This window comes from Nanorana parkeri, unplaced genomic scaffold (genome assembly GCF_000935625.1).
Source record: "Nanorana parkeri isolate BGI_ZX_2015 unplaced genomic scaffold, ASM93562v1 scaffold66, whole genome shotgun sequence".
Classification (NCBI taxonomy): domain Eukaryota; kingdom Metazoa; phylum Chordata; class Amphibia; order Anura; family Dicroglossidae; genus Nanorana; species Nanorana parkeri.
Window position 1 is genome coordinate 1,520,896 of NW_017306334.1, and position 8,070 is coordinate 1,528,965.

Consider the following 8,070-nt stretch of genomic DNA (forward strand, 5'->3'; position numbering starts at 1 on the left):
ACATGCAACCATCGTTGGACTGCATGCATGTAAACAGGAAGCAACTGAAAACACCTGTGGGAGATAGGCAGCACTTTGATGCAAACAAGAATTTAAAAATAATGGCGGAGTGAAGTATTTTATTAGGGATGTCCCGATACCGATGCTAGCATCGGAATCGGGCCCGATACAAGGCATTTTGACAAGTACATGTACTTGTCAAAATGCCCCGAAACCTTGGGCAAAAAAGTGGCATCGGGACATTACAAAAAGCAGTTGTTAATGGTACTCAAGTAGTTTCAAAAAATTAAAGTCATTTGGTTAGGGTTTACATCTACTTTAGTCTAAATTAGGCCTAACTTTATACCCTAATCTAACATAAAATGACCTTGTGTGACACAGTGAAAAGTATTGACACAATGAAAACTAGTACGATGGCTAATAACCAAAGTGTGTAGTCAGATGCATACGTAGCCTTTTTGCCACCTGAGGTGGGGAGGGGGAATGTTGCTGGATTGTGCACAATCAGTGTGTGTGTGTGTGTGTTTGTGCTGGTGGAGAGAGTGTAAAGGCTCTGCATCTCCCCATCTTTTAGCAACCTGGGATGCTCTGGCTTGTGGTGTGGGTTGCTGGCAAGAGTGTCCCAGGTTGCTAGTAGCTGAGTGAAAAGATGGGTTTGCCCAAGAGCTTCAGGCAGCCTCATTATAGTGGAGGCCCAATAATAAGGTTGAGATTATCCAGAAGGATCTCAGTGATGAAGTACCATGCTCCAAATTCTTAGTGCCCAAAAAGTCCAGCGACCTTATAATGCCTCTAGCAAATTGTTGACAATAGAATTGCTAAGGATGGTCCATTTGTGACATTAACTTTGTAGATAGTGAGTCAGTGAATAGGCCAATATGAGTGATGTACTGTCAATAAAATTATTCATGGACATTTTCTCCTGTTCACATTTTGTATGTTTGCAGAGCTGCACTATGCCATGTAAATATTTCATACACACAGGGACAGTGAGGAACGATTCTGTTATCAATGAGCTTGTGATAAAAAAAAAAGTGCAGCATTCCCTACAATTACATTTCCAGAAAAAAAGGGAATTTCCCAATTTGTTTTGGACAATTTGGATTACACACCATAGAACTGGAGCAAAGTATTCCAGAGTAGACAGTACACGTCAAAGCTCCTTCTGCCAGTAACATCTAGTCATGTGCCTACTGTGGTCAGCTCCACTGTGGCATTCATACAACTGGTAACTGGTAAAGGAAATTGAATGGCCTTGTAATATATTAAAGTTGTATATGCCTTATAATGAGGAATTTAGACTTTCTCAGGAGCCATTACCTTTGCACCTGCCTAAGGCAGCAACAATTATCCCTCACCCTGTTCTTGGAGACCAGACTTCAAAAGGTAATTTTGTTGGCCCACTATTATTATTGTGTGACCTCACAAATCCATTCCTGAATATCACAACAACTGGCAGCTTAGTCTTACTATAGACTTTAACCAATTTAGTTGCGCTGGAAAAAATATATATATGTGAAATCACCAGCTGCAACAATGTGTATAACCGTGATCAATGTGAGCAATTATGTTGCGCTTGGTAGTGAGCAATATTCTTACTGTGTCATCTTGTTGCTTATATTTAAGTAAAAAATAAATGAAAAATAAATTGATGGATAAAATGAATACAGATTCATAAAATAGTGTAAAATATGTATGATAAATAAATTATTTTAAATTATAAGCTGTGTCTTTGTTTTGTTCAGTATTCCGTTGTTACAAATGTGATAATTAAAACAGTATTCTGTGATTAAACACTCAATCCCACATCTATATGGATTACATGTACATTCAGATTCAAAAGGTTGATCTCATCACTCGATTGGTTGATTACAATTACACAGCTATTCGATTCAAAATAGCTCACATAAAAACATTTATCATCGCCCCAAAACGAGAAAACCAAAAAAGCAGAAAGGAAAACAGTGTCTCCATATAAGGCGTGGATTAGGGTTACGCCAACGATTCTTTCAATCACCGAGGCATTAAACTCTTTCACTCAGAGGAGAAAAAATTAATGAATGAAAACCAAAAGAAAGGAAACCAAAAATAAAAAAAAAAGTGTCTTTTACTTTGTCTTCAATCCATAAGTCCCCAAAACATCTTTATATTTCTCTCTCTCCTCCAAACGGTCAGCACACGGTTCTGATGCCGGTGTCGAACGCCCTCCAGGAGCAGCCCAACCGAGCGAGGAAGACGGGAAAAAGGACACAAGAGAGAAAGCAGATCTAAGTGTAGTCACGAAAGTCCTTTATTCCAAATATAAATGATTACACTTACGAAATGGGTTGAGTAAAATTCTCATGTGGGTGTAAACGGCGCCCAGCCTTTGAAGGTTTATCCGGTATGTCGGGAAGGAAGCAGCGGGTCCCCTTGACGCGTTTCGCCAATCTTTGACTTTTTCAAAAAGGGTATTGCTTCCCATCTGACACCGGAACTTATATCATCTACTCAATTGGGATTTAATTCAATCTATCAATTAACTTAATCCAATTGTTTTACCTGGGCATATATTCCGCTGTCTGTTACCCAGTAATTCACATCGTGATTCCTATTAGGGACACCTGTATATAGCCAAAAACCAGCATACTGCAGTGCACGAATTCCTACATATACTATATACTAACAGCGTCCTAAAATACATTATAAAATACACTATAAAACGATCGGTAACATCTCAATACAATGGCAATCTTAATTTTAATATGTAAAGGAGTGTATGTGTTATAGTATAAACACATGGAATTCTTCCCATAGCGTGTGCATACCTGTGTAGGTCTCTTTATTCTGGCAAAAAAATGGAATAAACTTATAAAATGTGTATATTCCAACACTTAAGTGTGTGTAAAATGTATTGTACAAGCGAGGTAAAATTGGTCAACATGTGCCTTTTTGCTAGGAGATATTTACCCCCATTCATATTTATTCTTCCCTTTGATCGAATATAGGGTATATATCATCATATATTCCCCTCCATTTTTACACCAATGACACATCAAAACTAGTTCCCTTAACATGGAACCTATCATTAACCCCTTGGGAAATCTGAAGGAGTCTATCGGATAACGCTATTAGTTGATATATTTTTCTCCTCTGAGTGAAAGAGTTTAATGCCTTGGTGATTGAAAGAATCGTTGGCGTAACCCTAATCCACGCCTTATATGGAGACACTGTTTTCCTTTCTGCTTTTTTGGTTTTCTCATTTTGGGGCGATGATAAATGTTTTTATGTGAGCTATTTTGAATCGAATAGCAGTGTAATTGTAATCAACCAATCGAGTGATGAGATCAACCTTTTGAATCTGAATGTACATATAATCCATATAGATGTGGGATTGAGTGTTTAATCACAGAATACTGTTTTAATTATCACATTTGTATCAACGGAATACTGAACAAAACAAAGACACAGCTTATAATTTAAAATAATTTATTTATCATACATATTTTACACTATTTTATCAATCTTTATTCATTTTATCCATCAATTTATTTTTAATTTATTTTTTACTTAAATATAAGCAACAAGATGACACAGTAAGAATATTGCTCACTACCAAGCGCAACATAATTGCTCACATTAGTCTTACTATAGGTTTTGAGTCTTGGCAAAGCAAAAACTATTCCTGCTTTTAAGAATATTTACACGTTGTATGTAAACAAATCATACCTCAAAGTATTGTAGACCTACTGTATGTAAATATATGTTTGGGAAAATAACATAAAAATACATATCTTAACATTGTTGTCTATGCATTGCCTGCGTTTATTCTGTAAGTACTGAGAAAGACTTTTCTTTACACTTGCAAAAAGCTAAGATAAGTGCGAGTGTGTCTATAATCCCTCCCATCCTAATATGAATCATTTTATTCCACCACATTCTGTAGATGTTTGGGGTGTTGCAAGGGTTGTTTATAATTTGACTCAATTAATTCAGGCTGTGTTTAGACTTCTGGGGAAAAAACTTATTACAAGGGTAGGAAGATGGAAATACCTGAAACACAGGAGTACTATTGCTATGGCTGCAGGAAAAAGGGATATAACAGGGGGAGTGAATTAAAATTCAAAATTCAAGGAGGTCCAGTGAGTAATATTTTTAGCAAGCAGAGGTCCAGACAGAACAGTCACTCAGTTTAGACTGCATTCACAGCAGCAGCAGCACTACCACGCACAGATGCTGGTGTTCTCAGGCACAGTACTGAAGCATCGATCCTGGTGTTTTATTTGGGGGGGGGGGGATAACTCCTCCCCTTTACATAAGCGTGCCTACATGCAAGTGTTCATTTGAACCACCTTTTTAATTTTTTTTACATTTATTTTTACTTTTTTATAACTTTTTTATTTATTTTTTCACTTAACGTTTGTTATTACAAAGCCCCTATGCCCTTATGTGACAGCATTTAGAGGTGACAAGTTCTCTTTATTCTATTAGACTCCTGATGTCTCTCTTGCCCTCCAATAAAATCAATAACAGGATTGTGTTTCATTGTCTGTTCACCCGACACTTCAGACGGCTTCTGACAGTTCTGAAGCAAGAAGTGCTGAGAGCACAGCAATACCTGCTTCGCTGGTCACAGATCAGATCGGGGAATGGACGTTCCCTGGTCTGCTCGCGTTTTTCTTCCTGACACCCTCTGCCATGGTCCCAGGCCCCCTAGAGGAGCGGGGAACCCCGAAAACCCTGGTGGGTGTGTTGAGGTACGATTGCAGGCTAGCATAAGTGATCTGGGTAGCTGTTCAGCTGCCCAGATCACTTATAGTTGGCCCTGCCTGCCTGACATCATTGGTTGCCAGGATGACAGCTGTCCTAGCAACAAATAACTGAAGCAGAGGGGGGCCTGTACTGTAATATGGCTGGCAGTAGATGCAGCGGCCTCTGAGACCAGTGTGTCCACTGTCAGCCAGCCATAATACATTGCAGGTTGGCTAAATTACCTCGCTCCCCCTTTCCAGCAGCCTTGCGACTAAGATGATGGGTGAAGCTGTTTGAATAATTTTACATTCGGACTGTTGATGCATTCTCATAAATAAGGACACTTTTGTGGTCCTCATTTATTAGAAAGCATGTGATGTGCATGTATCCCCAGTACAGGAAAAGAGATGCATGGACTAACAACGCTACTAGGAAGCAGCAGTCAATGTCTGCATTCAACAGCAGCAATGTAGTATTCTTGGTCTTAGAGTGGAAATAAACAGGAGCAGTTCAGAATGACAGAAAAAAAGGTACAAGGACAAGACAAGAGCATAATACAAACGTTGATTACTTGTTACATAGATAGTTATGGGAAATTGTATTTTTTTGCCTGAAATTCCACTTTAAATGGAACCTGAAAACATAAAAGGACCAATATGATTGGATGCTATAGTTGGAAGCTTTAGGCAACAAATACAGCTCTCGTTTCAGATAAATTTGTATACAAGGTCCAGTGTAGTTAGCAAACATTTATTTCACAGGTTGAAAGTGCAAAAGCAATTGTTTAGGGCGATGGGTAGGGTTTAGCAAAAGAATTAGTCATGTTTACCTAAAAACCAATTAGCTAGTTACCAAAACTGGAGCACTTACCAAGTGCCATAATACATTGTGATCTTTCTAAAACACATTAGCTTCAAAAGCTGCGTTTCTGTATCCCTGTCGCTAATTACATCCTGGATACACCCAGCTGTTTTCCAGCTGCAATTAAATTCAAAGCTCTAAGCATTGATGCCTCCAGCCAAGAAGTCATTGTACTTGCTGATCCACCTTTTATCGTGGATTACCCGAGACACTTCAAACATCCGTGATGATTCAATCTGTGCATTTCACTTGTGTACATAGATTCTCCTGAACACCACAAGTATGGGGAAGTATTGAGGAGAAAAATATGTGACAGAATATGAGGTAATTTAAATAAAGCTTTCCTTGTCTGGGTGATAAGCACCTTGGAGCTAAACTACACCCTGTACTATAAGCATGCAGCTATATTATAGGCTATTGAAAACATATCACAACACTGACAAGTTGTACAGTTTTGTAGCTTTTGTAGCACCCCCTCACAAACCCCCAAGGCATGTGAAGGACCCCAGAGGCAGGGTGGGCTAGCATTTCACCTCAGGACTTGCTCCTCAGCAGTAGTGGAGCAATGTGAACACCAGTCACTTTTAGATACAAATACAAGTTTATTGACTCTCACTTAAAGCTCAGGAAGAGAGGGTTAGGGCACAGGATATCCATGGGCTTGCAGACTCCAAAAAAAGACAAAAGAACTAACAGCCTTCAAAGATAAGGAACCTTTAAGTTGACCTTTAAGCTTCTATAAACTGAGCTCCTGACTGTGAGATAATAGATATTGCAGCTACCGACTCCTTGGTGAGAAATCGCCATACTTTAGGCCAGGACCAACTTCTACCCAGCTTCTCAGTCTCCTTATTCAGGCTGAAGTTCCTCTATAGCATCTTATTCCCCAGACTCCACACACTAGACTTTAAATCCAGGCCTCAGCCAAAGCATATGGTCACCCTCCTCAGACAGCAGGCCTAGGAAGTTTAGACAACACACAGCATCTCTCCACCAGGCAGGAGGAGGACTGACTTCTCCCTCCAGGCCACTCCTTAAATATTTATACACTCTCTAAGCTGGCACCACTGGCAATGAACCTTCTAGTAGTTGCTTGGGGAGACATAAATATTCCTAACTCTAATTAGTGCGGCCTCCCACACTTTTGCCAGGAAAACTTCCCAGCAACAAGCAGAAACAAACGATCAACAGAGCTTAGGAAAGACTCAAGTAACCAAACTATCAATCAGAATCTGACTGACTACAGCCTGACAACTCCTAAATTAAAAAGACACTCCTGCTTAGGACAGAGCGGCTCCACTTATTTATCCTGGAGTAAAATATTTGTATTTTCTCTTTCCTGTCCTGCCTTCCCCAACCTGGTTTTCTGAAGCGGCACTTACAATTCTCTCGATCTCCTAACTCCTCTCACTTCTCATCTTCATGGGAAATGTCTCTCTGTTAGCCCAACTGTATCCTTTCACTATCATCCATGGAACCACCTACACACACCCATTTCCTCACCAGACAAGCTATTACCTCCTCAAGCCTGGTACCCCCAAATTCCCTTCTTGTGTACCCTCCTCTCTTGTTATTTTTAAATATGCATCCCCTCATTTAGTGTAATTAATTTCTCCTTGTTATTTAGTATTGTTGATCTACTACCTCTACCTTGTGTTCTTTTCTGGGTATAAAACTCATGTTAATGTTAACGTGCATGACAAATGTTGAATTTCTTGCTATTTTGTCTTTAACACAATTAAATAATTTATTAACAAGCAGTGTAATATCATTAGTTCTGTTTCTGAATTGTTAAAGACCAATCTAATTTTCCTAATGTAAAAGTAGGATGTTATAAACAATTAACCTCCAACATCCCTTAATATAATCCTTCACAAACATGGCTTTCAGTTTGAGGTTGGCTAGGATGCAAATGATTAGATCTCTGGAACCTATCACCCCCATCAGCAATGTATGCATACCAAACTTTGCAATTACATCATGCCGACGTGTAGACATAGAGCAGGACATGCTCCACCTGTATAACAGACACTGAGATTCTTTCCTGGTTATAGCACAATGAAAATGAGGAGGGTCCACATACTAAAAAACACAAATTAACATTATTGCATGTTGGCCTGGCAGATGCATACCGTAATCATAAAGGTATGGGAACATGTTCTGGAGGTAGGTACTTTTTTTTTTTGGCAGGGGGCCATACAAAATTTTGCTATGGGGCCCTGTGATTTCTAGTTACACCCCTGCTCTGCCCACAATAATAATTCTTTACTGTAAAAACTATGGCTATGGGGAATAGTCTCCCCCGTAAACTGCATGTAGCATAATCCACAGATCAGGGGTCGGCAACTTCTGGCATGCATGCCAAGGGATGAAACACAACAACTTCTCTGCTGTTATGAGGCCTTCCCCATATGTAATTCAGCACAGAGAAGCAGCAGCTAGAGAAGCAGCTGCACTCTGTGTTACTTACTCTCAACT